At 40.0% G+C, this 13,048-nt stretch overlaps 1 long non-coding RNA gene across 1 annotated transcript in view; it reads left to right on the forward strand.

The window, feature by feature from the left end:
• Positions 1 to 2,746, forward strand: part of LOC121920899 — a 4,853-nt gene extending 2,107 nt beyond the window's left edge. The window contains exon 3 of the long non-coding RNA XR_006101797.1: positions 2,696 to 2,746. This is a non-coding gene — a long non-coding RNA (uncharacterized LOC121920899). The remainder of the gene's footprint in view (positions 1 to 2,695) is intronic.
• Positions 2,747 to 13,048: the final 10,302 nt, after the last annotated feature.

A 13,048-nucleotide genomic window follows, 5' to 3' on the forward strand; every position in this document is an offset into this window, starting at 1 on the left:
GTACATGACTTAGTGGATTTTTTTCCACTAAGAAAAATGGTATAAATACCCAAATTATTTAAAAGCAGATAGCAAATGAGAGGCTGAAAGTGCTGCCTCCTGAAACACATTGGGCAACATGTTTGGATAGCAGGAAGTATTGAGGTGTCCGGGGCTTTTCTCCTTGCCTCAGTAGCTGTACTGAAGCTGCCCTCTTGTATGAAACATCCTGGTGTGGCGGCCCGTTTGTATTGGTTTTGAGGTTGTAGCAACAAGTCCAAACAAGCCATTGGCAGATAGACAAATGTGATTCTGGGGAGGCTAGTGCAAAAACAGAAGAGTCATGTACAGTATAGCCTTACCCAAGACTAGGAATAATGGTGCCTCTATTTGCTTGGTCAGGCCTCACCCGGAATACAGTATCCAGTCTGGGCACCACATTCACAAAAGGATGTTGACATATGGAGCGGGTCAGAGGAGGGCAACCAAAATGGTGAAGGGTCTGAAATCCTGCCTTATGAGAAGACTTAGGGAGTCGGGTATGTTTAGCCTGAGAAAAATGGTTACGAGATGCTATGATAGCCCTGTTTACGTATTTGAAGGGTGTCAATTGAGGATGGAGCAACCTCCTGACAGTAAGAGCTGTTCGACAGTGGATGCACTCCCTCAGTGCATGATGGAGTCTCCTCCTTTGGAGGTCTTTAAACAGAGGCTAGATGGCCATCTGTGAGGGATGCTTTGATTGTGAGTTCTTCATGGCGGGGTTGGATTGGAAGGCCCTTGTCCTCTTCCAACATTGATTTATGACTCCTGCAGGGCCATATTCCTGTGAGTGGTAGTCAACCTACCACTCACTTGATCATAGAGATGGTTGTTTTAAAAATAAAAAAGGTATTTGAAAGATCCACTTCTCAGCTTCCAAGATCCCTTCATCCAATTTATCAAAACAGTGACTATTTGATCATAGTTGCAAGAACTCCCAATGAGTTACTATTGCAATTTTAAAAAGTAACTTTTGTTTCTCCATCGTAATTGCAACAGTTAATTTCCTTTTTGTTTTGCTTTTAAGCTTCAAAAATGCTATTAGCCATCCTCTGTGGTGTTGATGGTGGTTGTTTTGCTTTCAATTCGTTTTTGACATGAAACCTAACAGAGGGTTTTCTTGGAAGATTTGTCCGAGGAGTTTTGATTTTACTTTCCTTGAGGCTGAGAGAGTGATTTGCCTAGGGTCACTCAGTGGGTTTCCATGGCTGGCCGGGTTTTGAACCTGTGCTCCAGAGTCATAGTTCAGTATCAAGCCACTACTATGCTGGCCTATATTGGTCATTATGATACAATCTACTTATTTATTTCTCTCCTCCCCCCACAGTCAACAAAATTTCTTCCATCCTTGTGTGAGACTAACCCAGATAGTGATAAAAGTTACTGTTTCACTTTTATCAAGGTTGTGCTTGAGTTAAATAACAATGCAGTTTGGAATACGGAGCCCATACTGTATATTTAAACTGTTGTTTCCACGCCTTGTAATGGAAGAGAGTACTTTCACTTTCCAACTTCCAAGGACGTTGTCTTCCCTCTTTTTTTAACTGAGCCCTTGAGATTCCACCTAAACATTAGGAAGAACTCCTCATAGTCAAGAGCTGTGTTCAACACGAATATATGCTTTAGAGTGTAGTGAGTCTCCTACTTTCAAGGTTTTAAAATAGCAGCTGTGGCCATCTGTCAGGAGTGCTTTGGTGCATACCTGCATGGCAGAGCTGGAATGAATTACTCTTATGGTCTCTTCCACATTATGATTCTATGATTTATACTTAAAGTTGAGTAATTAGAACATTTTCTTTTTGAGATTCTGTTATACCACTGAATGACATGCCTCCTGTGTTCCACTCTTTTTAAATGTCATTAAATATTGAGTAAACATTGTCCCCTGAGAATTAAAAGTGCTGAAACATTCAAAAGTTCAGCTGAGTGTGCTTTATCTGTCTTATTTTTTTTTTGCCTTCTGCTAACTCCAATGTTCATAAATATCATATTCACATATTGATGTGCTGTTCAGTTTTAGCACTGATCGGTTATATTTTCTTTTCTCAACCACTGGTCTGCAGTCCTGTGGCCTTCAGGTATAATCAGAAACCCAAGAACACCTAATTGTAGCACTGTATGGTGTTGATTGATCAATTTTGCTTAGTGCTGTCTTTAGTTGAATGGCTTTTTAAAAATTTCTCAAAATATAAAATGCCAATAGGGGACTAATAAGCAGCTGATTTTTTAAAATATCATGTTAGGAGCCAATACAGGAAAAGGAGACTTCAGGCTCCGGCAGGCTATTTATTTGTGTTGAATTATCCCTCACTTTTCATGTAGGATCTTTCCTGCTTCTCCATTGAAAATAGTAGGCTACTATACAGAAAGATCAATCCCCAATGCACAAATACTTGTTGTTGTTGTTTGTTGTTGTGAAGAAAACAGCAACAAAAGCATCCTGAAAATAAGAGTTGTACACCGGTGATGACCAACATTGATGTTCTTTTAAAAAGTACTACTACTCTGAAGCATATCACTGTCACATTGTACAACTGCAGTGTATTCCTATTTTTTTGCATTTCAATGCTTCACAGCGGGAGAGTTCTATTTCCCAGGCTACTATCTCATCTAATTTTGTCTCTCTTTATTCCTGTCTCCTCCCACTTTATGCTTCTTTCTGTTAATTTATAAGGATGAGGAAGATTCATTTGTAAGAAAGCCATCATACATGCCATCAATGATGGCACGTTCCTGGTCTCCGCCCTTCTGGGGTCTTTAACCAATTTGCCTCAATCAACCAACAAGGTATTGTTGGTTTATCCAATATTTGTAATGTTGACTATATTATTACAGTCTGCCCTTCCCTTACGCGGGGGATCTGTTCTGGACACCACCACCCCCCGTGTAAGTGAATTCCCTGTATGCTTGAGCCACATTTAAATTAATGGAGCTCATGCATCTGGCAGCAGTACGTGCGTGGTGGCATGCGCACCCATTACCCCTTATGGGGTGGGCCACCCTTTTCCAATGCCGCTCTCAGCATATTGCTGAAGCCGTGAAGGCGGCCTGGGTATGTGCAGGCACACTTGTGTGTGGTGTGTGTAATAATACACACACATATGGATTTCATTCTTACTGGCATAACAAAACCATCCAACGATTCATCCATCCAGCCTTAATTCAGAACAATCTTTGTGTGAGGATATCAAATAAAGTATTGAGTAGCCCAATTTTAAATGTGGTTGCTTCTTTCTTTCTTCTTTTTTTATAGCATGGAACAACCCCATTTCTAATTGCCGCTGGATGTGCGGATATCAAATGCTTCAGTTATTTCTGAAGCGAGGCGCTCGCATTGAGTCCAGGATAAGGTGGAGGAGATGTTTGATCATGTCAAGTAAAGATATTAGTTATTTGCAATGATTTAAGAAGAACAGCCAATTGAGCCTTTGTTACCTTGGCCTAAAGATTTAGATATTGAACATTCTTCAGGTTCAGTGATTCACTAATATTGCCACAAACAATTCAATTATCTTCTTTATTCAATGCTTTAATTGCTTAATTTGACCTAATCTACTGAATTATAATTATTATACTGGAATGTTCTGATGTGTAAAGTTCTTTCCTGGATCTTAATATTTATTCTAAATTATAGAAAAAATGCTTGCAACAATTGCTTCCATTTGCTTATGGTTTTCTTGATTACTATCATCACATATTTTGGACATGGAGGATCTAATGCAACTATGGGCATCTCGACTACGGTCATGTAGAAACTCTGAAATTTCTCTTGGAAATAAATGTCCTTTGGCTGTTAGAGACAAGGTAAGGAATATATTTCATATTTTACATTAAAGTGTTACTTTCCATGCAAGCTAAGTTTAAAAACATACACCATTTTAAAAAGGATATTTGGTTTATACCTTTGGTTTTCAAAAATAATGGGGGCTTGTGCTGCAGCGCATGCTCCATGGGCACATGCCCCATTACTTCTCCAGGCATGGCAGAGTTTTTTCCAGCCTCGCTTTAGCATATGCTGAAAGCCACATAGTTGCACCCCGTATGACATACTTGATTCCTTTCCTACCCTGCTTTCCAATAATATTTGAGGTATTATAACCTCTTTAAGTAGCTGCCACAATATCTGAATCTTTTACTCGTGAGAATTTGAAGGTCGGGAATGTTATGATTTACTTAGAATAATTGACATTAAACAACTGATAACCAAACTGGGTAAGCTCAGAATTTTGCTTTTTGAATTCCTGACAACCTTCAAAAATAAAACCAACTGGGTTTCTAGTGAATTTTCTATAGGAACCTATTTCAGCCTTTTCTTAGTTAGATAAACAATCAGGGCAGAGAACAAATTTTCCACAAATGAATAGGATGATGTACTTTCTAGTCCGTAAAATGTTAGTATATCCAGTCCAATGTCCTTCTTCCTTTGAATGTGTAAAAGGACCGCCTCCAGCTGCTTTCAGTGCAATAGTTCACATTCCAGTGTTGCGAGTGTGATTCATGATGGAGGTATTAGCAGCCTGGCATGAGAGTAATCTTGTATATTGTTGTCTTCAATCACAGTCTGGAGAAACTGCCATCCATGTAGCATCTCCGGTATGGTCCTGTTGAGTGGTTCAGTAACTGTGCAGCCACTGGATCAAATCCAAATTTTCAAGATAATAAGTAGTGAGCAGTAGCTAAACTTTGTCCCTCAGTTAAGCTAAGGAAATTCTTGGCATTCGACTCTTGAAGTTGTGTGTTTTTTTATTAAACACTTTTTATAAGAGTCTGGGTAGTGTTTTTATTTTCTTAGAAAGTTAGGCCCATACAGACTGCCAATAAAGCTGCTTCGGGTCACTTTGGAGGATTGCTTGTTTATGTGCTGCTCCTAATGTCCGGAGCTGCACCAATCGTGCTTAGTCTTGGACTGGTTTTGATGGTTCCAGGCTTTTAGGCCAATGCTATTAAACAGTTACCTCCAAGTGTCTCTGTGACCTTCTTATCTGCTCCAACATTTGTTGTGTTGCTATATGTTGCATCGTTTAAGAATTGAAGAGGATTTCCCAGTCCATGCAGAGATGAACTTCCCAACGTTTACGCTTGGGCTCAAACTTTTTAACTAGGACCTCCCTTATATCTAATCCCGACTCGCCCCCTGAAAAAATTGTCTAAAATATTTTTGCTATATTTTAGTACATTTCGTATTACATATTAACTGTTAAGGAAATACTTCATAATAATTTTCATTCAAAGTAGATAGTTTTATTAATAAATTCAGTATTATAACATGTTAATCGAGCATAAAAAAGCTTGGAAGAGGAGGAAGTGAAGGACAAGCTTTTAGGTCACACCCAGAACTTTGGCTGGCCCTGGGTCTCTGCCCCATTGTGAAAACTACTAGTTCTAATCTGAAGACTCAATGTTTCAGACCCTTCCAAAACCAAATAAGGTTTCAATAAACAGAAAGGTCTCTCACCGTCCGCCATTAGATTACACAAATCTCCTAGAGGTGCCATTTGTTTAAAGAAAGAGGGCATATTTCTGAGGCATTCTTCACTGTCTAAACAATTACAATAATATTATTCTAATGTTTGGGTAGAATCTCTTGTCCATTGGTCAGTCTTACTTCTGGAGATTCACGTTGTTATAATTTGTGCCATGTGAAAAATCCTAACTCAAGTTTACAACATGAAACATACAATACAGCCAAAAAACAGTATAAATTCCTTGAATTTCCAGGTAATCACTTACAGCATAATAAGTGCTGCTGCTTGACTGGCTGCCTTGTGTCTCTGGAAAAATGATGAGTGAGCTGGCCCTAAAGTAAAAAATGCTGCGATAGATGTTAAGGGAATGGATAGTGCCATTTGAAAGCAATTTTACAATTCCTTTTTTTAAAAAAAAAATAAAAGTTGCTTCCCAGTGATGCTTTCCTAGAAAGTTTCTAAAAACTTCTACTCAAGACCTTTTCGGTAACCCTGTTTCTCTTGTGACCGTCAGTAGTACATTTCCCTGCTAGTGTTGCAGATATGTCACATTCAATCATAGTCGTATTAACTGAGTGTCTCAGGAGTATTTTCATATCTATCTTTGCAGTAACAAAAATGGCTATGTGAGAAAACATCTGTTTCTCAGGTTTGTGTTGGTCATAATTGTAAGTGCTATGAAAGCAGTAATGATCTGAGGACATGTAAGTTTTATTAATATTATTACATTCTTTTATAGCGAGAAGCAACAATTTGCATGTGTGCTTGGCATGGCTATTAATTGTTACCCAAGCACTGTGTAAGGGAGGCTGTATGTGAACGTTAAAAAATAGAGAAGGGGAAACCCACTCTGACAGCATCAGCGCGATGTTACATGAATATTGTGGAATGTTTGCCAGAACCATTGGCGCTGACCTTGAGCAAACGGCACAGCGGTAGTACAGTTGTATGGGTAATATTCACACAAAAATTACCTATATAAAGTTTTTTAATAAGCAGAAATTAATTATCTAAGGCTTAGAAAAGATGGACCTTGGCGCGGCCCTCATCATGGCGAGTGTTGCCTGGTGGGTAGAGCACACACGCCCAGCAAACCATCCGAGGTCATGGATATGCCGCAGCTGCGGCATGCACACCGACGGGCAACGTTAAATATGATGTCGCAGCTGCGCCGACTCCAAACAGGGGAGCGCAGCTGCTACATCACCGTGCTGTCTCTGGAGCTTTGTGGCATTGCACGCGGGGGGGTTGGTGTTGGGGGGGGGGGGGGGGGGGGGGACCACCACAAAAAAGAGCCGCTTCCGCACACTATTTTTTGTTCCCGCAGCAGCACCACACAATTTGGTGCTGCGGCACTCTTGCAGAGCAAAGTAGAGGCCACCTTTTTTGGCGCTCTATACCACACCTTACTTTCTTTCAGTATGATACTTGCCTTATGGGGGCCATTGTTCATCATTATCAAGGCTCACTAAATAAATACAAAAGTACTCGTCTGTTAGTATGCTCAAAATTGTTTTACTGCATTTTTTTAATGCATTTATGGATTTCACAACGGATCTCCCTTTTACAGATCCAGTTGTTCACCCACCCCCATCCTGTTGTTTCCAAGGCTCAGTTAACCCTAACTGGCCGACCTTAGCGAACAAGCGTTGATTGTGTACTATTGTCGCTCAAGATGCAGGCAAAGGGGGAAGGGGACAATTTAAGTGCCTTCATGATTCAGGTCAGTTGAATTAAGAGATCAGTGTACACCTTGGCACCTTTTGGTGAGGGCTGGACTTTTGGAAGCCCTTCCATAGAATGGGGGGATGGGGAGTAGAGAAGGATTCTGGTTATTGGGTTTATCTGTGGTTTTTGCCCTTTATTATCAAGTCTAGGGTGAGCCCCTTGGTTTTGCTTTGCCAATACATCGACCCGGCAGTCAAGTCAATAAAATGGCCCTTGTTTACGCTTGTCTGCTTCTGTCTGGTGTCATTATTTTGTAGTAGGGCATTCAGTTCATTGCTTCTCAATATGCTTGATTAATTTAGACTAAAACATTTCTTAATTTTCAGCGATTTATGATTTAATGTTTACTGTGTAAATTCTTCTACTTTAAGTTTATATAAGGAAAACGGGGTGTAAACACTGAATGCTTAGTTTATTTTTTAAAAATGATGTGCCCCTTGGCTGGACATATAGCTCTTCACCTGGCAGTCCGAAGGGATGTCAGATGAAGTGGTTACAACGCTCATCAGTCAGGGCTGTTCTATAGATTTCCAGACAGCATGGGAACACTCCTATTCATGTAGCCTGCAAAGCTGGAAACACCCCATCGTGATGGCACTCTGTAAGCAAATTGTACATTGTGTCACTAATAAGGTAATCATACGCAGCTCTCTTCTTCTCCTTCTTGATGGCAGTTATCTAGCTTTCCTCATAGAAACCTGAATAGTTCAGAGTATTTTCATGTGTGGGAGGCAGCATACGTGTAGTGGTTTGAGTGTTGGCTGGTTGCAAATACATTTCTGCCATCTATCTAAGAATAATGCCAAAATGTCCTCCATTTTGATCATGCCTAAAAACATGCATTTATATTAACATTTTTTAAAAAAAACCTCATTTTTTGCGCGTCCTCCATTTTTATAAAAATGTGTCCTACATTTGAAAATGTTGCCCTACATTTGTCCTACATTTGTCCCGGTTTGGAGGTCCTCACTTATGGCAACCCTACCTGCAGATCTTAATGCACACCCTGGCTTATATAAGGAGATATGGCCTTTCAGATAAGTCTGGTCCCTAGCTGTGTATGGCTTTAAAAGTTGAAACTAGCACTTTGAATTCTGCTCAGAAATGGACTGGTAGCTAATATAGCGGTTTCAATAAAGGGGGTGTCACATGATCCCTGTACCCAGCACCGGTCAACAGCCTGGATGTAGCATTTTGGACCTGTTAAAGTTTCCAAATAGGTTCCAGAGGCAGCCCCTTGTAGAGTATGCTACAATAGTCCAGATGAGATGTAATCATGAAGTGTCACCATAGCCAGATCTGGCCTCTCAAGGAAAGGTCATACCTGGTGCACTAGGTTTAACTATGCAAATGCACTCCTTGCCACAGCTGAAACTTGGACATTCTGGCTCAGATCTGAGTCCAAGAGCACATCCAGCCTGAGAACCTGAGATTTCATGGGAAGTGTAGCCCCTTGCACTACAGGCTGAATCCCTAATCCCTGGTTTGCCTTCTGACTAGGATTAGGAGCACCTCTGTCTTGTCTGAATTAAGTTTCAATTTGTTCACCCTATTCCAGACCATTACTGACAGGAGACACTGGCTTAGTGCAGAAACAGCTTCCTTGGAATTGGATGGAAAGGAGAGATACAGTTGTGTGTCATTGGCATACTGATGACACTGAACTCCCAAACACCGGATGAAATTATGAAAAGATATGGGATGACATTCATAAATTTGTTATTATGTAGTCAAGCAACACATTCAAAATTGCCATACAGTTTTGAGATAAAAAAAAATCTCCTTGATGAATATGCATACACTCATTTTCATTTTTTGTTATTCTGTTTTCTGTATGCTTTACTTCCTTACTTCCCTATTTTGCTCTGCTAGCATATGTAAACACACATGCCTAAAAGTACTCTCTTCTTTGCTTCTACCATTTCCCTAATTTCCCATTGTTTAGTTTTTGGGCTGTAAGCCAGTTCAAAACCTAGTCCTTTACACAAAATTCCTGTATACAGTACTTTGTTATTATCTTCAAGACAGTTTCATTTTTTTAGTCAACTTTAGAAAAGTTACTTCCTTTCTTTCCTTCTAGGATTTCTTTCTTTCCTACATCCCATTATTTCACTCAGCTTTATTAATGCCTTGTAATTATTCTTTATGTTAACTTGAAGTTAGTTTCCTTATCAATGCACTCTCTCTCTCTTGCTGTCCTTTTACATTGCCTTTGTTTCATATGCTGCTGCATGTCAAAAGGTATGTGAACAACATTGTATACCTTAATAGACAGATAATATCTGCTTTCTTTTAGTAAATATACTCAAGGGAAGAATTCTAAGGATGTGAAGTCTGACGGATGGAAATTTCTATTGATCCTGAAGGTTTCCTTCCACACAGAAATATCGGTGGTGAGCTCTATTACCCATTTTACCTTTCTATGGGGTCCCCCCAACTTTTGCTAAAAATATGCTCCTTTCACAATGGAGTGAAAGGAGGTTAGATACACTCTGAGGTGTCTAAAATTCATTTTGGGAATGTGACTGGGAATCAAGAGGACCACAGTTATAGTGGAATTGCAACTTCTTTCCACACCTTCCTACCACCACAATCACATTTTTACCCCTTTATGAAACCATCACAGAAACCATCCTGGTGATTTCACAAGCCCTTGGTCAAGGTGGGATGGGAGCCTGAAATCTCTGATCTTAGAGTTCTCACTTTGTAGTTACAACAACCTCAGTTTTCTGTGGTTCAAAGTTTGTTTTAAGATCATGGTATAGGTCTGCCTTCTTCCCAATCAGTCTTTGCCCTCCCTGTGACCTTTTTACCTCAGGTGTGTAATAGCTAAGTACTGAATGAAACATATAGCAGCAATCTATTGTGCTTGTTGTTGCATGCATTCAGGTCTTTGAGTTATGGTGACCCTAAGACAAACCTATCAAAGGGTTTTCCAGGCAAGATTTGTGCAGAGATTTGTCTTAGCCCTTTTTTGAGGCTGAGGGAGTGTAATTTGCTTAAGGTCACCCTGTGGGTTTCAATGGCTGAGCAGGGATTCAAACTCTGGTCTCCAGAGCTGTAGTCTAATACTCAGACCACTACACCAGTTGTTTCTTCACTGTAGGCATACATGACAATAGTTGCTCCTTCTTGTGGAATTTCCAATTTTGCACCCTCACCTTTCTTTATTTTCACCATACTTAAATTCCTATTTCTTAAATACAACTGTTAGTTCCAATGAATTGGCCTAATAAATAAATGAAGACTTGGCTTGTGAAGGGTTATATAAGTTAGATTGATCTAAGACACATTCAGTCGCCCCTCCTTTCTCATGGACATTCTTGATTATTCCCGGAGGGGCATCCTCCGTTATTCTCAATGGGGCATGCCCCATTCAAGCCAATGGGGCTTGAATACATGCGAATCTCTGTTTTCATGGGGGAAGAGTCCGGAACAGATCCCCTGCAAAAACGGAGGGTTGACTGTACTCTTGTTTGGTCTAGTGTTGGATTTAGGCCTACAACTTGTTCCCTGTTTTGAAATAACTGCTGCTTCCCAGAAATTTTTAAATCCACTGTGCTTTCTTTTCTTTCCTTTTTTCTCTGAATTGCTACCTATCAACTATGTATTTTGAAATCTCCATTATGCTTAAAACAAAATAACTGATTACAAACTGACTAAAACAATATTATAAAACCATCTAACTAAATTCAAAAGAGAAGCAGATCACACCAAAGTTAAAAATAATCAATTAAAAATATCTGAAAAATTCACCCTATTAAACAGGGGTTTACATATATAAAAACCAAACAAATTACATCAAACAATTGGAAAAAAAGAGCAGATTTGTTTGGTATCGAAAGGACTGTAACGTAGCTGTGAGGGAAATATATCTAGGAAGAGAATTCAATTAATTGGGAAAGATACTCTTCATGGTCGCTACTCGCCTAACAACAGAAGGCACAGAACTCTAACAAAGGTTGTCCAATAAAGGTTTCCCCTGACATGTAGATTCATGTGGTTCAGTTCTCTTGGATTCTGGATTATTTGTGTATTTAAGGACAAAAATCTGAATCTTGAATTTAGGACATCAGTAAACTAGCAGCCAGTGAAGGCTTTCTACTACTGGCAGAATAGGCTGTCACACTGTGGATTACTGTACCTGTTACTTTTAAACACTCTTCAACAGCAGCTCCACATACAATATATTCCAGTAATCTAGCCTGCCATGAGTAACTGAGGACATGTTTTCCCTCTCCAAGAAGAGGTGCAACCAGCACACCAGTAAAAGGTCATCCAAACTGCTATTACAGCATCCATCGGCAAATAAGTCCAAATAGCATCTTAGCCTTATTTGAATCAAACTTTAATTGATTATCTCTCAACCCAGCTTTAGATACCAGTTCAAGGTTATTCGTAGCTGCACCTTGGCCAGATAGAAAAAGAAACAGAGCTGGGTATATTTAGCATACTGATGTTATCCAGCTCCCAAAATTCTGTTGACTTGTCCCACCGATATCTTCTAGATGTTAAATACCACAGGAAATAACACAGCATTCTGTGGAACACTGCACCATAAAATTGTCACAGCGTTACACAGCATTTGCAGCAGCAGCCACTGAAACTGATCTACCAAAAAAAGAGAAGAACCACTATAGAGCAGAGTCCATAAACCAAAAAGGCAATATGAAATAATGTGATATTTGAAACTACTAAAATGTCCAGGAAAATAGATTTGCATTTCTCCACCAGGGCAACCCAAGCAGTTTCAGTCCCAGAACTGGCCCAGAAATGTGAACAGAAAAAACACTATCATCAAGAAATGCTGAGAGCAGGACAACCCCCATTTACATTACTTTGTCACCAGCTGAAAATTAGATTTGCTAGTAGTTGATGGCTAGATCAGGAGGATTTATGGATATCTTCAGAAGAAACATTATTGCTGTCATGCAATAATGGGATGAACTCTCATGCTGAGAATGAAGGCTCTGATATAGAGCCTGAGAGCCCAGAAGAAATGCCAGGTCTGTTGTCACAAGAGGATAGGATACAGCAGCCACAGGAAGAGTTTGCAGCATCCACAGGAGCAGAATTTCCAACAGCTACCACCCTCAAAGGAAGAGCCAGACTTACCAATACCTACCCCTACGGAGAGATGTCACAACAAGAGAAAGACGCAGACCTCACAGCGTTTATATAGGAATTATATATAACAATTAGGGCACACCTGTGAGACCAAAGTGGATTATAATAACCCAGCACCTCCCATGGACAAGTGTGGCTGACATTCTAAAGCCACTGGGCGGGAAGGGAGACAGCATCAGTCTGACGAGCAGAAAGGGGAAAAAGTGTGGAAGAAACCTACACTGGTGCCATGTTCCATGACTGTTTGCCTTGAACTCTGCCTGGACTTCTGACTATTCTTCCAGATAACCTTTTGGACTGCTTCCCTGAAGACTGACCCATAAAGAACTTGGACTGGACTAGATTGCCTCTGTTTCTCAGCTGATGTTTTGGTGATCTTGGATATTCTCTCTCCTTAAAATCTCTGGGACACTGAGCCTTCTGGTTTGCTTCTCAAAGGCAAAATAGGACAATTACTCCTTTATTAGTGAAGTCCCCCCCCCAAAAGCAGGGCTCTGAAGAGTCACCTATCTGGCACCCAAAAATGTCCTCCAGGGTAAGAGGCAGGAAACATTTTACAAAGGGATAGGTCTGGTTTTATTTTTCATTTTTGCTGGGAATAATTAATATGTCATCAATAGCTAACATAAACGATCCTGATGCTCAAAATATGTGTGAGTTTCTATACATTTATTTTCATGGATACTTTAAACAAGTGGACAAAGAAG

The sequence above is a fragment of the Sceloporus undulatus genome, chromosome 2, assembly GCF_019175285.1.
Source record: "Sceloporus undulatus isolate JIND9_A2432 ecotype Alabama chromosome 2, SceUnd_v1.1, whole genome shotgun sequence".
Taxonomy (NCBI): Eukaryota; Metazoa; Chordata; class Lepidosauria; order Squamata; family Phrynosomatidae; genus Sceloporus; species Sceloporus undulatus.